We start from the raw sequence: 23,074 nt of genomic DNA on the forward strand, positions 1-23,074 counted from the left end.
ATTCATATATATATATATATACTTGCATAATCATTTTGATTGTCTATTGTCCATAATAATATTTATTCTCCTATTGTTCATAATAATAATAATAACAACAACAACAACAACACAATAATAAAAATTGAATGAAGTTCAGATAGAATTGGTCCAAAAACCATTTGCCAATCTGCTCAAAACCTGCATGATTTTTCAGCTGGAAACTAAGGAGGGTAGAGAGGATGATATATCAAGATCTGGTATGACTAGGAGAAAAGATTTACTGGAACAAATCAGAAACTAATATTCCACAATATTCCACATTCAGGACATAAGCACTTCCCTCTAATAAGGACAATGCTTAGTACTCATGAAGATAGGAATTCATTAATGATACAGGATACCACATTACAGTTAACTTAGAAACAATTTTATTATCAATTGATGGTAAGACCTTTATGTTGATTTTTCTCAATTGTCCCTGCAGCTCCAAGTCACTTAGCAATTGATTAGACTAAACTTAAGAAGCAATGTCATTAGTAAGATCAGATTAGACAAGAACTGAAAGCAAGGAGATACTAAAATCTGAAAACGATAATGAAAAAAATTGAGATCATTGAAAATATTCACTAAAAATCTGCTCAAACCTCATTTGAGAAAATGGATGTAAACTAAAAACAATACTGCAACCCCAATAGTCTTGAAGAATAGAGATGCATAATTAGAGTAGAATTGAAAATCTTTTTTAGGCGTGACAGTACAAATCCAACTAGAAAACAACTATCTCATGAAGGAATAATTTGAAAAAAACTAGAATTTTCTGCAGCTACTATAAAGGAATATATTCTTACACTACCTGTGACAAACATTGTCACAGTAAAAAATCATAAGAGTGGATGCCATCAGACTCAAAAAGTCACACAAAAGAATATATTAAAGACCTAAAAAAGGGTTGGGAAGATTAGATCAATAACTAAGTCCTACTCTTTACCAAATGAATAATTATAGTCTCCAGTTAAAGTCAACATAAAAGAATCATCTGAAATAGAATCCAGAAAACAAAAATATGCTAAAAATTCTATATTCCCTTAATCAGACAATGAAAGCAAAAGTCAAAAAATTGAGGACATTATAGTCAAAGAATATCAAAAAAGAAGAAAAAAAATTCAGAATCAATAAAAAATGTCATTTTAGTGTCTTGGGGAAAACTAAATTGGAGGTGCAAAAAGAGACAGAGACAGAGATAATCTGTTACAGACAGAAGGATAGAGAGATGGAGAGAGAAAGTGACATCCTTAAAGAAATAAGTGGGAAATGTAGGGTCTCAATATCTTGCACAAAAACAACACAATGAAAAGATAAATTGAATTAAATGAGAAACAGAGTATTCCATTAAGCATAATGAATGCCAGAATAATAACATCAAGGGAAGTGACTGGAACTCTAGTTTCTCTGAAAAAGTGGACAATGACTGGGTTAGATAAGACACATAATTAGTAATTATTTTCTTCCCAGTTTCACTTGACCAACTTCCTCTCTGATGTGAGTCTGATATCACCTTTCTTATCAGAACCCAAAGATAACACCAGAGAAACTTTCAAATATAGTTCAATAATTTATTTACTTTACACAAAGCATTCTTGGCATGTATTACTATTAAAAAAACTATAATAACTTAAAATAAAAAGTTCTGTGGGGGAAAAAAGTGTCAAAATGCCCCAGTTATAAAAAACACTGAAAAATTAATTCTGCAATTTAACAAGCCACCAGAATGTCATAATATTCATATTAATTTGATTGAACATTGCAAAGAGTTCGACAGAGTTCCTCATTAATGCATTATTTTTGAAATTTATTTGTATTACATATGTCCCAGTGTAGATAAGATGAAAGATTGTCTGATGTTCACTTGGAAAACTATTCATTCATTAGAAAATTGAACCAGAACGAAAATATTGAGAACAAATGGAATTAAATGTGAAATTTAGGAAGATAATTTGAGTCTCTTATAATTCTTAGTATCATCAACTATATCAGAACTCAGTATGACATCCAAGTTAATGAGCAAGTCATATCAAACCAGTTGCAACAAATTCATTGTGACCTCATATAGGCAAAGATATTGGAGCGATTTGCAATTTCCTTCTCCAATGGATTAAGGAAAACAGAGGTTAAGAGACTTGCTCAGTCACCCAGCTAGTAAGATCTGAGGCCCAGTTTTAAAGTCAGGTCTACCTAATTCCAAATCCACGGTTTAATTCACTGAGTGATATAGTTGCTTCTTCATGTAACATGGATAACATCAAATTATCTGATTCTACTAAATATACACCCATATTACATACATATGCATACATAATACACACACTAAGCTATGGTTTGAAAATGTCATCTGGATTCAATTAGGGTAAAATCCTGAATGTATGACAAACAGTGATGGTGATTGAAGGCATTGAACTGCTGCCCAAGGTCTACCCAGCATATTTGTTTTTGAAAAACAGATCCTTATGATATTTGTAGTCTCCAAGCTACATGTAACAAAAAACTCTAAAAATGTAGATACTTCTAAGAAGAGATCAGAATCTTAAACCTTTGAAGGTACAGGTAGATATAAAACACATGCTTTTTGTTTTGTTCACTATGGGAAATCATATTAAGAATGTTTGCAGAAAGCCTATAGATAATGAATTGATATCCTTATAATTTTGATCAACTACAAAAAAATAGTTATTTTATTGACTGTTAACAATAACTCAAAGAACATCAGATACTAGCGTAGTTAATTGTCCTTGAATCATTTTTAGTTTAACTTATAAAAAAGCTAGTCGACTGAGAAGACAAGAATAAGAGTAATAGTAGTAATTAATAATAAAAATAATTGCTGTTCTAGCATTGTTATTTGAACTCAAAAGAACAGAATAAGGTAACAATAACAGTAGTCAATCTATTTATTTAGCCTTTCTCCAAGTGTTTCTTCATTTTCAATAAAAATTTTTCCCAAGCTATATAATCCTACCTTGGTCCCAGTTATGGATTAAATAAACTTTAAAGTATGAACAGATGAATTTTCTTGAAAATTGTTATATAAAACCAAATCCACTGCTTATTAAAAATTTAACTATAATTGTATATACAACTACTAGACCTTTAACCTACATATTGATATTATGTGTGCTTTGTTGTACTGTTATTTAATTCATGAAATGTCTTCAAATTAAATTTGGTTCAAACTACTCTTGGGAATTTTTTGAACCTCATCTATATGTTTTTGATACCTCTGTTTAAGAAGACCTCAAGAGCAACAATGCAAATGGTATTGATCTAACTGGTTGAGGGAACACTGATTTTTATTTTCTGATAATTTGTTAGTGATCTTGATTATTTTAGCCATATTTTTCCTTGAAAATTGTTCAACATGTTTTACCAGATTGAATGTCTTACATATTAATATAGTTTCCTGCCTAGTTATTGTTTTGTGTGTAAAATTGTTCACAGTTTGCCTTATCTGTGAAAAAAATTAAAAAATATATTTTAAAGTCTTTCTTTTGTCAAAGGGTTTTAAAAAGTTTTCCCTTTGGATTTAATAAAGAGATAGTCATAATTATTCTTGAAATTCATAATAAAACAATTTTATGCTCAAAAGTCCCATGTATTTATATCCTTCCCAATATATTTAATTTGGTTAGATATTTCTGCTTTATTTTAAATTTTTTTTAATATTTGCTATTTTAAAATTCTGAGCTCTAAATTTCTCTCCTCCATTTTTGAGAATAGAAATAATTTAAAATATATTATAATTGTGTATTCATGCAAATATATATTTCCATGCTGCTATATTGACAAAGAAAGCTCTCAGCTTATCTCACAATTTTGCTGTCAGGATCTGTTGATTCAATTGCATTCCTGAAACAAGATGATGAAGGTCAGAGTCAATGGATTTTGCCATATTTGGCCCCTGCTGACCCCAGTTGCATTCAGCTCATGGAGAATAGACATTGTGGTTATCAATGACCCCTTCATTGACCTCAGCTACCTGGTTCTTGTGTTTCAATATCATTCCATCCATGGTAAGATCAAAGGCACTATTCAAAGCAAGAATGGAAAGCTGTTGACAAATGAATAAATCATTACCATCTATCAGGAAAAGAATACTGCCAATATCAAATGGAGAGATGCTGGAGTCAAGTATGTCATAGAGTCCACTGATATCTTTAACACCATGGAAAAGACTGTGGCTCACTTAAAGGGTGGAGACAAATGGATCATGATCTCTGTCCTTTCTGCTAATGCCCCAAATATTCATGATGGAATTGAATCATAAGAAACATGATTATTTCCTGAAGATTGTCAGTAATGCCTCCTGAACTACCAACTGCTTGATCATTTTGGTCAGTCATTCATGACAATTTTGGCATTGTGAAAGGACTCATGACTACAGTCAATGGCATAACTGCTACCCAGAAAGCAGTAGATGATTCCTCTAGCAGGCTGTGGCATGATGGGTACATTACTCCCCACAAGCTCATCCTTATTTCCACTTGTGCTGCCAAGGCTTTAGGCAAGGTCATATCTGAGTTAAATGAGAAATTTTTAGGCAAGGCCTTCCTTGTACCTATTCCTAATGTATCAGTTGTGGATGTGACATACCACCTGAAGAAAGTTGCCAAATATGATGATATCAATAAATTGGTGAAGCAACCATCAGAGAGAAATTTGAAGGGCATCTTGAGCTACACTGCAAACTATAGTAGAAACAGCTACTCTTCTACTTTTGATGCTGGCTCTGTTATTTCCCTCAATAACCATTTGGTCAAGCTCATTTTCTGTTATGACAATAAGAATGTAGACTGCATGATCAAGGAATAAAGAGGAAAGTCATGGACTGTTCCCAGTCAAAAAATGAATTCCTTCACTGGGGAGTTCATTTCTAACCTTTATTCCTATGCTAGTGATGCCATGCCCCATTTACAACCTTTCCCCAAAGAACACTGTAAGAGGGTGGAGAAATCTAGGGTCCTATGCTATGTCCCATCAATAAAAGCACCTTATTCAGTGCAAAAGAAAAAATCATGAATAAAAAAATGAAAGAAAAATAAAGAAAATTGTAAGTATCTTTCATTCTACATTCAGACTTCATTAGCTCTTTCTTTGGATCATTGTACAATATTTCTATTACTATGTACAATGTTCTCCTGGTTCTACTCATTTTACTTTGTATAGCTTCCTGTAAATTTTTTCCAGATTGCAAACAGTCTGCTTCTTTTAAACTGCAACTTATTCAGTCATTCCCATCTTGATGAATAACCCCTCAATTTCCAATTCTTTTCCACCATTAAAAAAGCTACTATAAATATTTTTGTGCATCTAGGTCCTTTTCCGTTTCCTTTGATATCTTTGGGGAAAAGACAGTAATGAAATTGATGGGTCAAAGGGTATGAATAGTTTTATAGGCCTTTGGACATAGTTCCAAATTGTTCTCCAGAATAGTTAGATCACTCCCCAACTCCACCAACAATGAATTAGTGTCCTTACTTTTATACATCCCCTCCAACACTTGTAGTTTTCTTTTTTTGTCATATTCACCAAACTGATAGATATCAAATGGTACCTCAGAGTTGTTTTAATTTGAATTTCTCTAACCAATAGTGACTTAGAGAATTTTTATATGACTATAGATAGGCTCTAGATATGTTCCTGAAAACTACTTCTTCATGTCCTTTAAGCATTTATTAAATGAAAAATGACTTCTTGTTGGAAATTTGATTTAACTCTCCATGTATTTGGGAAATGATATCATTATTAGAGGGAATTGCTATAATTTATTTTTTACCCTGGTTTCTTTCTAATCTTGACTGCCTTGGGTTTTCTATTGTTTCTGTTGCTATTGTAGTTCAATACATTTTTAATGCAATGTAATCAAAAGTTCCATTTACCTTGTATAATGTTCTTTATCTATGCTTATTCGTAAATTTATCTTTTATCCATAATTATGACAGGTAAAAGTTTCCATAATTCACTCATGATACAAACATTTCCATCTAAATTATGTATTTATTTTAACATTACCTTAATATATGGTATGCCATATTGGGCTATACCTAATTTCTGTCAATATTTTCCAGCAATTTTCATCAAATAGTGAGTTCTTATCACAAAGTCTTGGCTATTTGGGTATATCAAATGCTAGAGTTACTGTGTCAAATACTAGTATGTGTATTATATATCTTATCAATTTCACTGATTGGCCACTCTATTTCTTACCAGTATCAAATTGTTTTGAGCACTTTGGTTTGAAAAAATTCCATCCAAAAAAAAAAAAAGAGAAAATATGAAAGAAAAGATCAGAGAGAGAGTGAGAGCGAGAGCAAGAGCAAGAGCAAGAGAGAGAGAGAGAGAGAGAGAGAGAGAGAGAGAGAGAGAGAGAAAGACTGAGGGAGCATAGATCGGTCCAAACCCTCCTTTTTTGCAGTTGAGTAATTTGATTCTCAGGGAGGTTAAATAACTTGCTCAAGATCATGACCACAATTATTAAATATAATGTTTGGGCAGTTGTACTATTGCAACTTCTGATATTTGTTCCATCTTGTTTCAAATTTTAATTAATTTCTTATTTAAGAGTAATTCAAGGAGCAGCTAGGTGGCACAGTAGATAGAGCACTGGCCCTGGAGTCAGGAGTACCTGAGTTCAAATCTGTCCTTGGACACTTAATAAGTACCTAGCTGTGTGGCCTTGGGCAAGCCACTTAACCCCATTGCCTTGCAAAAAAAAAAAAAAAAAAACCTAAAAAAAAAGAATAATTCAAGAGCATAAGACCAGAGATTTTGTTCTGAAAGAAACCTAAAAACCTACTTACTCATTTTGCAGATGAGGAAATTGAGGTCTAGAAGTTGCCTTTGAAATGCTATGTTCCCATTTCCAGTTTTCTTCTTCTTAGGGTCATGTATTTCTTTATCAGAAATGTTTGGATGTATAAACTTGAAAGTTTCTCACAATAGTCCCTAACAATTGAAGATTTAGTCTAGTGACTACTCCATGAAGAATTTCAATAATCATTAAAAGCATTCTGAAGTTAGCATGTCAGTAGAGACTTCAGCTTCAAATTACTTTGAGAAATATGAGCCAAAATAGTTTCCCTGTGCTAACATTAAACTTCACCAGGGAGCTTCCATATGCATTTGGTTATATGGTTTGCACTTCACAACATTTCCATGCAAAGATAATGCTTTGCTTGCTTAAATAAATAATATCCTTTCAATAGTTCCCCAGTCCTGCAAAACTTCCATTAGAATGTTTCACAGCAGGGTATGACTTTTGATTTCATCATAGCATCTTTGCTCAAATATGATACAGGTTTCAGATATACCCCTGGGCATAAGAAGGGAGGAAAAGTTCTTCCCAAAAGAATACACTATAATAAAAAATATTGCTCCCCCTTTATTTTGGTAGATGAATTTAACTCTGTTATATTCCTTGAGAAGTGAAAAGTCATTCTTCTCATGCTAAACTAGCTTCAAGGGAAATGTACCCATTTGGTTTGATGAAAGAATGACAACTTGTCAGAATTGATGGACATCTTCAACTCAAAATGTTTTCAACAAAAGTTTTGCTAAATGATCCTAAAAACCCAGGTGTTCTGAAATGCTGAAACATGGCTTCTGAACAAGTATTTAAGTTCTCTGATAATATGCCATAATTTACTTCATTTTCCTTTTAGAAAACTAGATGTTATAAACACAGAGGTGGCATTGCTATTATTTTAGTCTTCCAGGCTGAGAATTAGTATTAGAAAGCCCCAGTAATAAAGAAGAGAGAAAAAAGTATCTGATGTTAACCACAGAGCCTTGCAATTGAAGCTTTCTTCTCTTCCAGTGTTCCCCAACATTTTGTCCCTAGTTCAGAACTTTAGGTCACACTAATGACTACACTCTGGTAACAGAAGACACACTAACTCATGAATAATTCTGAGATATTTTCCTTTTATCTTATTAGTCTATTACATTAAGAAGTACTTTTCAAGAGAAACTTTATTAAAAACAACTAAAATTACATTTAAAAAGAGAGTTCAAAGAACAAAGATTTTTCTGTCATCCTAGGCTTCAATCCAACAACAACTAACATTTGATTTAGGCTTTGTATCTGGAGTTATTTTGATAACTCTTGAAGTTAAGTGTGTTAAGTGTTATTATTGCCATTCTACAGATGAGAAAATTAAGACTTAGAAAAGCTTAATGATTTTATTCAAGTATGATTTGGAAATTCTGGAATTCAGACCCAAGCCCCACATCTATAAATTAATCCTTTTTTGACTATACAACAGTTCAGGTAGCTTTGGTAAGCATATTACATAGATAGATAGATAGATAATATCTCTCAGTCTTAATTTTGTCTTTTGTAAAATTAGGGGGTTGGACAAAATTAGCTCCCTTTCTAGTTCTAGGTGTATTAATTAAGATTCAGTGTGAGAATATGAAGAACAAGGATGGTGAAATGTGTCAAGTATTTAGGCTGCTTAAAAATAAACAATTGGGTGGATAAAGAAGAAAATGATGTCTGTATCCAAATATCTGAAAAAGGATTCAGAAGGCAAAATTAAGAGCAAAGGATAAATGTGATACAAAGGCAGATGGAGGTTTAAAGAGAGAAAGAAAAAAGACTTTTAACATTTTTAACTATCCCCAGAAAGAATATGATGCTGTGAGAGATGATGGACCTTTCCTAACTAGAGATTTTTGAGCAAAGCATGATGACTTCTTGTTGGAGATATTATAGAAGGCATACTTGAACTATGGGGGGTCATCAGACTCTGTCTTGGACCCCTTTATTTCTCCATACAATTTCAACTGGTGATAACATCAGTTCCCATGGATTCAGCTATCATTTTTATGTAAATATTTCTCAGATGTATTTATCCAGCCCTGAAATCTCTGTTGACCTACAGTTTTGCACCTCCAACTGCTTATTGGATGATCTCACATTGGGAAATTCACTGATTATTAAACTCAAGACACAGAAGAAACACATCCATAGTCTTCCATCCTTCTCCGTTACTGATAAAGGTACCACCATCTTATCATTTCCCTCAGGCTCCTAACATAGTTTCATATTAGAATCCTTACTTTGTCATCCTTACACCCCACATCTATATCTATCTATTTTACCTTTATAAGATCTGTATATACTTCCTTCTCTCTTCTAATACTGAAGAAACTCTCATCACTTTATGCTAGAATTATTGCAATTACTTACTGGTTGGTCCCCCTGACCCAAGTCTCTTCTCACTTCTAAGCCATCCTCTACTCAGCTGTCAAAGTAATTTTTCTAAAGCATAGGTTTGATCATGTCACCCTCTACTCAAACAACTCCAGTGCCAACTTTAAGGCAGGAAGAACAGATTGAATTTGTGAAGGGTCACTCATTACATTTAGAAAGGGGTAGTTTATGGACTCTAGGATCTTTTGGCCTTGTGAAAAGAGTGCTGGTCCTAGAATTAGGAATATCTATGTTTAGATGTGAATTCACATACTTAGTAGATGTGGATCTAGGTCCATCACTAACTTAATCTCATCCTCAGTTCCTTATCTATAAAATGGGATAAATAACAGCTTCCTCCTAGGATTGTTGAGAGGATAACATGAGATAGTTTTTATAAAATTTTTATAGCTAATTTTCTATAAAGACTAAAGGATTCTGGGAAAGGAAAAATGTTGAGATTTGTTAAATCATTCATATCTGATAATCTTACACTATTGCTGTTATTTTGTACAATACATTTCACTTGTATCAGCTTTTGTAAGATCAGGTTTTTCTGAGAACTTCTGCATCTTCTAGCACAATGGCATTCTTTCATAATCACATACCACAATTTGTATAACTGTTTCTTAATTGATAGAAATTCTCTCATTATTCAATTCTTTACCTCCAAAAACATGTCTTAAAAATTTGTGTACATATAGATACTTTTCCTTTATGCTTTTTTTTATCTCTTTTTGGATATAGACTTAGTAGTGTTATTGCTAGGTCAAAGGGTATGCATACTTTTATAGTCCTTTGGGCATAGTTCCAAATTACTCTACATAATGGTTGAATCTGTTCACAATTCCACCAACAGTATATTAATGTCTCATTTTCCCACATTCCCTTTAACATTTCTCATTTTCATTATATTGTATTACTCAATCTAATAGTACCCCAGAATTTTTTTACCATTAAAAACGACTGTGTGAAGGATGAAGCCCAGAGAAAAAGAGGTATTCTGACTCTGAGCTACCCCACTGAATATGGTATTGTTATCAAGTGAGATGATATGGAGAAGATCTGACATATTTTCTACAATGAGCTTTGTGTGGTCCCTGTAGAACACCCTGTACTGTTCACAGAAGCTCCCCTGTACCCCCAAAGTCAACAGAGAAAAGATAACAGATTAAGTTTGAGACTTTCAACATCCCAACCATATATGTTGCTATCCAGGCTATCCTGTCCCTGAATACTTCTGGTTGTACCACTGCTATTGTGAAAGACTCTGGTAATGGTGTGACCCATTGCCCATCTATAAAGGTTATACCATTCATCATGCCATCCTCAAGCTGACCTAACAGGCTATAATCTGACAGATGACCTCATGAAGATCCTGACCAAGAGACAGTACAGTTTCACTACCATAGCTTAGAGGAAAATTATGCATGACATCAAGGTAAAACTGTGCTATATCATCCTAGACTTTGAGTAGCATGAGGCAACTTCTGCAACTCAGGAAAAGAGTTATGAGCTCTGTGATGGGCAGGTTATCACAACTGGCAATGAGAGTCTTCGATATCCAGAAACTCTCTTCCAACCACCGTTTTTAGGTATAGAATTCTGTGGAATCCATGAAACTATCCTCAACTCCATCATTAAGTATGATGTTGACAACCAGGAGGATCTGTATGCTAATATCAAATTGTCTGATGGTATCACATCCCCCAGACATTGCTGACAGGATACAAAATGAGATTATAACCCTAGTCCCCACAATGAAAATCAAGATCATTGTCCCAACTAAGTGCAAATACTCTGTCCTCATTGGACTCAATTGTTGTGGTTCTTTTTGCCTTCCAGCAGATGTGGATCAGCAAGCAGGAGTACGATGAATCTGGGCCTTCCACTGCCCATGCAAATGTTTATAAATGGACTGCTTGGTTTTTTTTTGTTTTGTTTTGTCTTTGTTTTGTCAAAAGGGTGTGATAATTTTCCAAAATAAGAGATGAGATTGGCATCGCTTTGTTTTTCTTTTATTGTCTTTTTTTTTTAGCACTTGACTCGGGATTTATAAAATGGAAGGTAAAAGTGATGAGCAGACTAGATATGTTGGAGGCAACTTCCAGCCAAGATGGCAGAGAGAAGAAAGGCACAGTTCTAAAGTCTCTTGATCTTTCCCATCTATGATATGAAATAAACCTCTTAACAGAAATCCAACCCACAAAACCCAGAAAGAAAAGCCAGGAGAAAGAAAATCTACCTCAGGATTTATATTCCACAGCCATTGGTAAGTATGGCACAAATGGCAGATCAGCCACAGATCAGCCAGATAAGAGGCCCCGAGCCGCCATACCATCCCTTAGGCCCAGCGTCCACCTGGCCCTATGGTCCCAGACAGGCTATCCCAGCCCCTTGCAAGAAGTAAAAAAGAAAATGTGTTATATCTGACCACTTGCCCCCCCATGGTCCATCCTCTCCTCCATCACTCACATCCCCCCCTTCCCCCTGTCCCCCCACTCCTTCTTACTCCAGATGTCTATACCCCATTGAGTGAGTGCAGGACCTGCTGGATCAGCGGTGGGGCTAGACCTTGGGAGCTTAGGTCTACTAGGGAGCAGAGGCACTGGTGTTGGTACTGACCCTTTGGAACTTGTCAAAAGGGCTGGGGGAGAGTTCCGGTGCAGGAGAGCTGTGGACACCATCCCAGGGCTCCTCTGGTCTGAGGAACTCTGATTCCAAGCCTCCATTGCAGCTGAGGCCTCTTCCCAGAACAAACACAATTGAAGACTACTAAATAATTGTATAGTTCATCATTATAGAATCACTTGCCTCTATGAAGACTATTGATCTGCAAATGAGTAAAGGAATTACTTAACAGAAAATACAGAAGTGAAGAGGAAGGAGGGGGTTTTACTAGTATTGCTTTACATGTAAATTAATGTAATTCTTAAAAAAAAAAACCTTTGAGTATCTTCCACCTTAATACTTATTACTTTTTGTCAGTCCTAATGGATGACCCCCTAAAATATCTCCCTGCTCCCAACTTGAATGTCAATGAAGATTGATGCCAGTACTTAGGGAAGGGGAGGGACTTTTCCTATACATTGACTTTAAGACCAACTCAAATAAAAATGAATTCATTAAGGACAAAAATAGAATGCCTGAAAGTCCTCTATTTCACTGTATATCCATTCTTTTCACCCTGAAGAATGACCATGATTCTATTGCCTATTCTGAAAGCATCTATTTTCTCTTTATAAAATGGGGGGGGGGTTAAAAAAGTAATTCCTAATTTGTTTCTAGTTATAACATCAAGATGTGAGATTGGATCTTCATGGACTCCTTTTTTTTTAACTTTAAATTTTATTTATTTATTTTCATTTACTCGTACATGTATATCTTCAAGTTACAAAATTTCCCTCTACCCTCTCTTCCCACCTCCCTCCCCTCAGCAGGGAACAGTCTGGTTAGCATTTTACATGCATATTTTGTTAAACCTATTTCAAATTAGTAATTTTTGGCATGATGAATTAGGATTGAGGGAAAGAGATACATAAGAGATACTTTTTTTTAGGTTTTTTCAAGGCAAATGGGATTAAGTGTGCCCAAGGTCACACAGCTAGGTAATTAGTAAGTGTCTGAGACCAGATTTGAACCCAGGTACTCCTGATTCCAAGGCCGGTGCTTTATCCACAATGCCGCCCAGCCGCCCCATAAGAGATACTTTTTATCAAGTGTTCATCAAATTTGTACTGTTATTTTTTCCAGTTTTGTTTTGTTTTTCCTCCCTCTTTGACTCCACTTCAACAAAGCCTCTTCAGTTTTCATAATAGTTGATCAAACTTTCTTCTGTGATTTTCAGCAAAGCACATCCCTTATCTGGGATCTCAGTTTCCTTTTTTTTTTTGTAATCTTGTAGAGCTGAGCTTAGATGATTTGTAAAGTTTTAGAGAACCAGAATAATATTTTGATGAGTTAGTTTAACCACTATCACTTCCTACCAACTTCCTACCCCAACTTGATTTCTTAGAAGCTAGATGTGATAAAGCAACTGTATATCAAGAATAATTAGCATCTAAATAGAAAGAATAATTAGTAAATAAAGGAAACTATCCATCTTATTGAATACTTGGGAAAGTTCCCCACATTTCCCATCCCTACCCCAGATCTAGTCTTCTGATATCTAGATTTCTATCTCTTCACCTGGGGGCAGAGCTTGCCCCTCTCTTTCTGCTACTGTCACTTGTACCTGGCTCAATTTGAGAAAGGTGTAAAATTTCCTATAATTTTGTTCTGAATTAAAGAGATTAAGAGATGGGGATGGTAATTCACTAAACATGTGACAGAGAAGGTGCAGTAGTTAAGAATTGCTCATAGCTCCACCATCATACCCCTTCCTTGAATGAATAGGAATCAGGAGCAAGAAATGATTCCTTTGAAGAGGGACTCCAGTATAGGTTAAGTATGAGCTCTGTAGACTACATTCACCCTCTTTCTCCTCTTAACTCATTCTCAGTAATCCCTAAAGACTTATAGAGAATTGTCTACCTACCTATGCACTGCCTGACTTATGGTCAAGGCATACTTCCAAACTTTCACACAACAAAGGGAATTGAAAGCCTCCTCGCTTTTGAAATCCTTCCAACTCTTCTCCCTTTTTGGGGGGACTGAAAGAATCAGAAATTGCTAACCTTCAGAGAGTATCGGAAGAATTGATGGAAATTCACATGTTCAAGTATGCTCATATTCCATCATTCCTAATATATCAGAAGTCAATATTTTTAACTGTCTCTATTTCCCCAATCCCATCTCCATCTGTTTCTGTCTCTCTGCCACTCTCTCTTATCTCTCTTTTTGTGTCTTTGTGTGTCTCTAAATTGTTGTCTATTTATTTCTACCTCTCTATGTCTCTATCTTAACTGTCTTTTTTCCCCTCTATCTTCCCTGTCTCTCTCTTTTCTCTTTTTTTTTTTATGCACTCAATGGTCTATAACTTCTCCAGAATATGAGTCTATGACTTAGGTAGACAATTATTCCAGAAAGTTGCCTGAGGAAGAGAAAGGTTAAGTGATTTATCCTGGATTAACACAACTGAAAAAGTCAGAGGGAAAATTAAATGAAATATTTTTAGATTCATAGACCATCAGAACTCTATACTACTTCTATAATAAACAAAGTGAATAAATCATAAAAGTAGAAAAATGTTCCCTCCTAAGTGAGAAGAGAATATGTGGAGAAAGAGAAGCTGCCTAAAATGGTACAAGAAAAACTTTTGATTTGGCATTAAAGAATCTGAATTCTAATCCTGGATCTGTCACTTCATATCTGTACACTCTTGGGAAAATCATTTCCTCTTCCTGTATTTATTTTTTTCCAGTTGTAAAATGGAAATGTTAGACTATCTATGAAGTTTTTAATCTCCAAATCCATAACACTATTGCAGCTGCTGGCTACTTAGGTTCAATTCTGCCTATGAGGAATCATTATTCAGACTGGGAAATCATGGGTGGAAATAAAACAAAAATTTATTTAAAAAGTTACAAGACCTAGGAAGGGCAAGAGAGAGAGAGAGAGAGAGAGAGAGAGAGAGAGTAAGAGAGAGAGAGAAAGAGAGAGAGAGATAAAAGAACAGCTAAGCATCTTTGGCTATGCCATGTTTAGAGAAGCCTGAGCTGGCCCTGAACCGGAGTCCAGCTCAAGTTATTATGTCTTGTCTCTCATACAGAGGGCAAAAGGTGAACTCCCTTCCCCTATACTGGACCCAGAATTAGGTAGAGCCCAAGTAGATCAGGATACAAATTTTACATTAAACAATGGTACTTTAAGAATGGGGAGGGGTACCCACCCAAGATTACAATTATTTCTATTAGAATCATAATCTTCTACTTAAAGTTAATTTACATATCTAGAGTCAAGTTACATCTCCACCCAAATTCTTTCTGTTACATTCAAATTCTCTTCATCTTCCCCTGCATCATTCCTTCTCAATCATTTTAGGACCAGAATGTTCTGGGCCTTTCAGAGTCCATTTGGAGATGAATATATTACACAGAGGGCTTCATTGAGGCAGGGTCCAGGGAATGATTGGCTGGCACAGCTGCCTGGCATCTGCAGAGGTCTGGTCTTGGAGCTATACAGCTAAGAGAAACAAAAACTCAAGGGAAAAAAATTGAGTAAGCAGAAACCAGAGATATTGTAACAGAGAAAGCGATTTAACAGAGGTCAAATTATTAGGAAAAATTTAGAAGGTCTATAAGGGGGAGGAATTATATTTTATGATCCTAAGCTAGTACCAAAATATCTTTTTATAAGAAGAAGAGTTCCAATATAATAGATTCATTGATGGATACCATAAAAGTTGCAAACAAAAGCTCAAATAATATAAACAAATGTACTGAAAAAGCATTTTAAAACTGCACATGTCCATAAAGTAATTTTCTATGGCTTTCACCATGGTTAGAATAAATAAAAATTCCATTTGAAGAATGGATCTCTCTTTAAAGCAGTTAAATATGTCAATAGGCATTATCCTGATCCACTGGCTCACTTTCATACTTAATTATGATGCACTTGGAATGATCATGGAAGTTTGCTATTACAGAGTAGAGAGGGACACCAATATGTGTTCCCTTATACAGACAATATTTTTTAATGGGCCAGGTGAGGGAACTTTTAGAAGAATCCTAACCCAGTTGAGGCTAGGGCCATTCTTTCAAAGGTCACTTATTCCAACTTAGAATCAAATCCCATAGGACTAAATGACTTCATTGGCATATTGTCTTTCTATTTTATTATACCCAATGTCAGGCAGATCAATATGTTGTAACATAGCAATTACTTATAACCAGAGCTTCAGGTGGCTTGAGGACAAGGAGAAACAAGAGTGTGTCAGAGAAAAAAAAACACAATTCAATTGTTGCTCATGTAGCTAAGGACAGTGCTGTAAATGAAATACAATAAACAGATTTTGAAATGTAAAAACAAAAATTCTAATTCATATATACTTATAAAATCAACTTTTTTCAATGAACCCATTTAGTTATTAATTAGGTTTAAAAGAACTAAACATCTCCTTCTGGCTAGAAGGTTGCCCATCATCTCCATATTTCTCACATAACAATTTGCTAGAGATAGCCACAGGGAAAATCTCAAATTATCATCATTATTTTATCTTCCTCATGTTATATATGTGCTTTTCCCTCAAAGCAAATAACCACAGTTTAGTCCCAGTTCACATCTATAGCTAGACATTTCTATGAATTTTTAACTACTAGTCATCTTCAGAATACAAATTGCTTTCAGAATTCTTTAAAACCATTACATCACCATTTTGTCTTGGGTGGAGCCAAGATGGCGACAGAAGAGCCTCTCCTTGGTGTTCTCCCCATAATATTTCAAAAATTAAAAAATTACGACTCTCACTAAATTTTTGAGAGACAGAACTCACAGAGGGATCCAGTGAGACAATTCTCCAGACCAAGGTAACCTGGAAAATAATGGAAAGGCCCTGATCCACAGGGTTAGAGGGGTGGCCCACCAGAGTGAAGGAACTTCAGCCTCCTGGCAACAGCCCCAGGGCACCTGGGAGCTGTGACTCAGGCCACAGGGGCAATTTCCTCACTTACACCCCAGGGAGCACCAGGCACAAAGTGGAAGATCAGCATGGGCTGGGCGGGGAGAGGGGGTTCTGCTGGAATGAGTGCATGAAGCTCAGCCCTCAAGGCACTCAGCAGGGAGCATGGCCACAGCAACCCAGATCCAGGAAATGGAAGCAGGTGGAGCCAGTAAGCAGGAGCCCCCAGGCAACTGAGCCTTAAGTGCTCAGCCTACCAAAGGTAAGGGATTAGAGAGAGACTTCTGAAATTTGTCTTCTGTACCTGGAACAGGACTCTGGGGCCCTTACCACATGCAGGTCATGATAGCAGTCTAGGCCTCCCATAGAATAGCAGCCCCTCCCACCTCCGCCCCATGGCAAAAGAGCTCTCTTGTGGTCGTTCAAAGACCAGGAGGAAAGACAGAGCTTCACCCACTGAGATTCTTGTGAAGGGGTGTCCCAATAATACTCAAAAGCTCAGGAAGCACCCCCAAAAATCAGACACAGGCTGGGAAAATTAATAAACAGAGGAAAAAAGAAGAAATACATTGTCTATGATCCCAAGAATGATCAAAATATTCAACCTGAAGATGGGGAAGTACAAGCTTCTGCATCTAAACACTCCAAGAAAAATGGAAATTGGGCTCAGGCCATGATAGAACTCAAAAAATATTTTGAAAAGCAAGAAAGGGAGATAGAAGAAAAATTGGGAAAAGAAATGAGAGAAATGCAGGAAAAAACATGAAAAAGAAGTCAGCAGCTTAGTCAAAGAGATCCAAAAAGATGCTGAAGAAAATAACATACTAAAAACCAGCATAAGTCAAATGGATAAAATAGTTAAAAAAAGGTATTGAGGAGAAGAATGCTTTAAAAAGCAGAACTGGCCAGATGGAAAAAAATAGATTAGAAAGCTCTCTGAGGAAAACAAATCCTTCAGATGTAGAATGGAGCTAAAGGAAGCTGTTGACTTTACAAGAAGTCAAGATACAATACTTCAACACCAAAAGAATGAAAAATTAGAAGAAAATGTTAAACATCTCATTGAAAAAATAATTGATGTGGAAAACAGATTCAGGAAAGATAATTTAAAAATTATTGGGATATCTGAAAGTTATGATCAAGAAAAGAGTCTTGACCTCATTTTTAAAGAATTCCTACAGGAAAATTGCCCAGATATCCTAGAAGCAGAAGGCAAAATAGAAATTGAGAGAATTCACAGATCTCCCCTGGAAAGAGATCAAAAACAACCCCAGGAATATTATAGCCAAGTTCCAGAACTTCCAAGTCAAAGAGAAAATATTACAAGCAGCCAGAAGGACACAGTTTAAAATCATGGAACTGCAGTCAGGATTACAGAGGACTTAGTAGCAACTACATTAAGGGCTCATAGGGCTTGCAATATAATATTCTGGAAGGCAAAAGAGCTCAGAATGAAACCAAGAATCAACTACCCAGCAAAACTGAACATCCTCTTCCAGTGGAAAAGATGGACTTTCAATGAATCAGGGGAATTTCAATTGTTCCTGTTGAAACAACCAGAGCTGAACAGAAAGTTTGATATTCAAATATAGAACTCAGGTAAAGCACAGAGAGTGGAAGAGAAGGGTAAAATATAAGGGACTTAATGATGATGAATATTCCTGCATAGAAAAACAATACTGATAATATTCATATAAAACTTCTCATTTAATAGAGCAGGTAGAAGGAGCTTTTCTAGATGAAGCACAGGAGAGAGCTGAATTTGAAGATATAATATACTGTAAAAATGAAGTCAATGGCTAAAAGGGAAATGTAATGGGAGTAAGAGAAAGGAGAGGTGGAATAAGCTAAGATATTTCATATAATAAGATTTTTTTGCAATGAGCTATTGCAATGATATGGAAGAGGGAAGGTGAGGAAGAATGAGGGAACCTTCACTCTCATCAGAGATTGCTCAGAGAGGAAACAGCATATAAATACAATCAATGGGTTATAGACATCTAGAGTAAAAAAGAGAGAAGAGGGACAAGGGGAAGGGGAGGGATGAGGTGAGTGATGGAGGAGAGGGTGAACCATGGGGGAAAGTGGTCAGATATAACACATTTATTTTTTTTACTTCTTGCAGTGGGCTGGGATTGGATGGCCTGTCCATGACCACAGGGCCAGGTGGTTGCTGGGTTTTATGGATGGTATGTGGGCTCGGGGCCTCTTGGCCCCAGGGCCAGTCTGCTGTGCCACTCAGCTAACCTACAGAACATTTAAGAAGAGGGACAGAATGAAAGGAGAGAGAAAATAAAGTATATGGTAGTGGGGAGGTATGAATGGAGGGAGTTGAAATTAGCAATGGCAATGGTAGAAAATTATGGAAGTAGTTTTTGTGATGGACTTATAAAAAATGTGATCCACTCATGACAGAGCTGGTGGTGTTGGAACACAGACTGGAGCACATTTTTTAAAATTTTATTTTTATTTTTTTCTTCTATGCTTTACTTTATTGCTAATGAGGGTCTATATATTTTGGGGAGGGGTATTATGTTTACTCTTAAACAAGAATATTTTAGTAATTTAAAAAAGTCATTTGTACAAAAAAATTAAAAAAATAATAATAATAAAAGTTAAAAAATCATTAGACCACCCCTTCAAAACAGTCACATTCAAATAGCTTACATGTTCACAAAAGAACCAAACACTTAGTATTTCTTTGAAGTTACAAAAGAATATCACACAACTGATACAAATATATTCCCTTCCATAAACATGATGATAGATGAGACAAAGATTACAAACTTTCTTTTCCACAAAAGACCTTGTGAGATTGTTGACAATATATATCAATTTAACATCAAAACAAAGCAGATTACAAAATTTAGCAAATATCTCTTCCCCAAAAGAGATCAGTAGATATTATATATGATTAAATATCACCAAATTCCTTGACATACAATTTATCCCGATTATATTTTCCATCTTTTTTTTTTTTAAATACAAACATTTATTTATTTATGTTTAGGTTTTTGCAAGGCAAACGGAGTTAAGTGGCTTGCCCAAGGCCACACAGCTAGGTAATTATTAAGTGTCAGACCAGATTTGAACCCAGGTACTCCTGACTCCAGGGCCGGTGCTTTATCTAGTACGCCACCTAGCCACCCCTATATTTTCCTTCTTAATAACACACACAGATTCTCAAGACTTGTTACAAAACTTAGGTTACTAAATTATTCACCTTTAGCTCTCAGATAGTTTCTTTTTAAACACAAACTGATGACCTTTTCCTCTATCAAAAGCTTCTTGAGGGCAGGGAGTTAGCTCACAGATGATATAGACACAGACACAACTCTTTTGTATCAAATTTTCCAAGCTGAGATTGATACCCTGGCCAGTACCAGATCTCAGAATATAGAGACGTTTTCCCACCTCTCCAGGTCAATAGAAAGATATGAAAACATCCCATTTATATGTACACACATATGTTATATATATATATTATATATATTATATATATATATAATATATATATATAAATGTAGATATATATATATATATATTTAGATAGATAGATAGATAGATAGATAGATAGATAGATAGATAGATATAGATATAGGTATTTAATGTATCAGTTAAGACAGGAAAAGGGGATGAAGGACAGGAAATGAGTGCATAATCAGTAAGGGAATATCTTTGTTCCATGGAGATGAAACCACATAGAGCTGCATATCCAGAGTAAAATGAGCTTAAACACTTCAGTTCTTCCCTGCTTAGACAGTATTGAGGGAAGTTTGATATTCTACACTCTAGTTCTCCTACTAGAGGGTCGAAGAGACTTAGACAAGAGGTGTCAATCAAGACGAGTTAGCAGCATGATAATGATATTAATGATATAGATTGAAAGATTAATTATTCCTACTGGAAAATAAAATGGCAAACCACTTCACTATCTCTGTCAAGAAAAACTACATGAACCATGTGTTATGATCATGACTTCATGAAGTCATGAAGAATTGATACCACTGAATGACTGAGTAGTAATAGACCCAGGATACAGTTTTTGGAGAGGAGAGGGAAAAGCAACTTTGTGGCCCAGGGTACAGAGTGCTAGGTCTGGTCTCAGACGATCTGAGTTCAAATCCAACTTCAATAATTTATTATCTATGTAACCCTGGGCATGTCACTTCACTTCTGTCTGCCTTTATTCATTGAAGAAGGAAATGAAAAAACATCCCAGTATCTTTGAAGGGAAATCCTATGGACAGTATAACCCATGGGGTCTTGAACAGTTGGACATGCCTGAGTGATTAAACAGCAACAATAATATTTAATAATATTGTGATGAGTTTAACCTTAGAGGGAAATCTTGTACCAAGGAGTTGAAACCAAATAGACCAGCAAATGTCAATTGAACTTAAAAAAACATAGAAAATGAAGCTTTCTTCAGTGAAGTGAACTGCTGATGTTACCAAGTATTTTAATAAATGATTTGTGCTTAAAGTATTAGTAAGTTTTGAGGGTCTTAATAGTCACATTGGGTATGTAAATGTCTGCACAATGATCACAAAGTTAATATGTATATGATATTAGACTCTTATCCAGGTCTTCCTGATTCTAAGACCTAGCCATCATTCCACACTCTGTTATCTAAATTTCCAGCTTCATGGGACTGTTAAGAATTATGAGTTTATATTCTTCTAAGTCAAATCATATTTTTCAAATATCTAATACCTTTCAGATCTGGTTGCATTGTTTCTCTGTCATTCTCATCAATTTGAGCACATACAAGGTTACTATCAAAAATTAACTTCATGAATTATTGTTTTTAGTCTTGCATACAGGAAATTAATATGATCATAAATGAATCTTGATGCTCATATTTTAGAGTTCCTTTATTACTCTCTTATATCCTAATGGAAAAAAAGAAACTAGGAATGAAGTTTGAATTACTCAGTATAGGAAGCAAAGACGTATGAGTCACTGTGTATCGTTTTTTTGTTCCAATTTCAATGCTCTGTTTATTTCCAGAGCATTTTATCATTCTAAAAAGGGAGAAGTCTGAAATTTGGTTGCTCAGTTTTAGCAAAAATAATTCTTTGGCCAAAACTTACCAAAGCAATGAGATTATAAGTACACATGAAAGAGAAGTCTAGGAAAAAGCAAAAAGTCAGCACTTCATTTAGCATTTCAAAGAAATTCCATTCTTTTTAGAAATTTTACATGGGGATTTGAGTAGTAATGGTAGTAGTGGGAAAAAAGGACTCAAATCCTTCTCCCAGAGAGATATAAAAGATGTGTTTGCACTCAAAAAGGTAACTTTTATTATATGAATTGGGTATTGCTATGGACAATTTATGTCTATTCAGTCCTCACTAATCTTATCCCTAAAGAAAGGAAAAAAGGGAGACTGGCAAAGAGACCTCAGATTCCATGTGGTTCACCTCATTTAAAAGATGAGAAAACTGAGACACTTAAGAGTCTGACTAACTCTCTTATCCAAGGCCACCAAAGTAATAAGCATCAGAAGAAGAATTTTAAATAAGGTTCTTGGATGCCAAGATCGCTGATCTTTCTATTATATGAATGTGCCTCCACTTGGAAATGAACTCAATTTTATTTAAAAAAATAGTCAAATCCATCTTTTTAACACAAATTAGTCATGTGACTTTGCACAAGTGATTAATCTAGTGTGTCCCTAGACAACCATTTAAAAAAGAATCTAAGTTATGGTAGAGTTACAGATCTACATTGTAAGATGGAATTTTTTTTCTTGCTGAAAGCTCTCCTATAATGATTATATCAGGAGCTGGGCAACTACATGGCACAGTGGATAGAGCAATGGACTTGGAATCAAGAAGTCAGGAGTTCATTTCATGAGTTCACTTCTAGTCTAAGACAGTTTCTAACTATTTGAACCTGGGCAAGTTACAATCCTAGTTGCCTCAGGTCCTTATTGAGCACTCAAGATAGTAACAGGGAAGATAGTTTTCACAATGAGAATTCCTTACGACAATGAAATCATAGATTACAGGTAGTTTTCACAATGAAAATGTCTTACAACAATGAAATCACCCAAGCTGTCCATATAAAGAAGTTCTTATCATTTTTACATTTTCTGTGGCATGTTATTCTTTGACACTGAATCAGTTCTCTACTTTCTGAATAATGTAAATGTAAATAAATGTAGGAAATAAAATAGTAATATTAAGAAAAATGATTATTTTGAGCCAGTTATTAAAATGCATATATATATTCAAATGTATATTATATGTTTCAACATGTATATATTTATATGTATATGT

The 23,074-nt window shown here is 35.1% G+C and overlaps 1 pseudogene; it reads left to right on the forward strand.

Annotated features, from left to right (window-relative positions):
• The first annotated feature begins 3,892 nt into the window (after positions 1-3,892).
• Positions 3,893-23,074, forward strand: part of LOC141504762 (glyceraldehyde-3-phosphate dehydrogenase-like) — a 38,204-nt pseudogene continuing 19,022 nt past the window's right edge.

This window comes from Macrotis lagotis, chromosome 1, assembly GCF_037893015.1.
Source record: "Macrotis lagotis isolate mMagLag1 chromosome 1, bilby.v1.9.chrom.fasta, whole genome shotgun sequence".
Classification (NCBI taxonomy): Eukaryota; Metazoa; Chordata; class Mammalia; order Peramelemorphia; family Peramelidae; genus Macrotis; species Macrotis lagotis.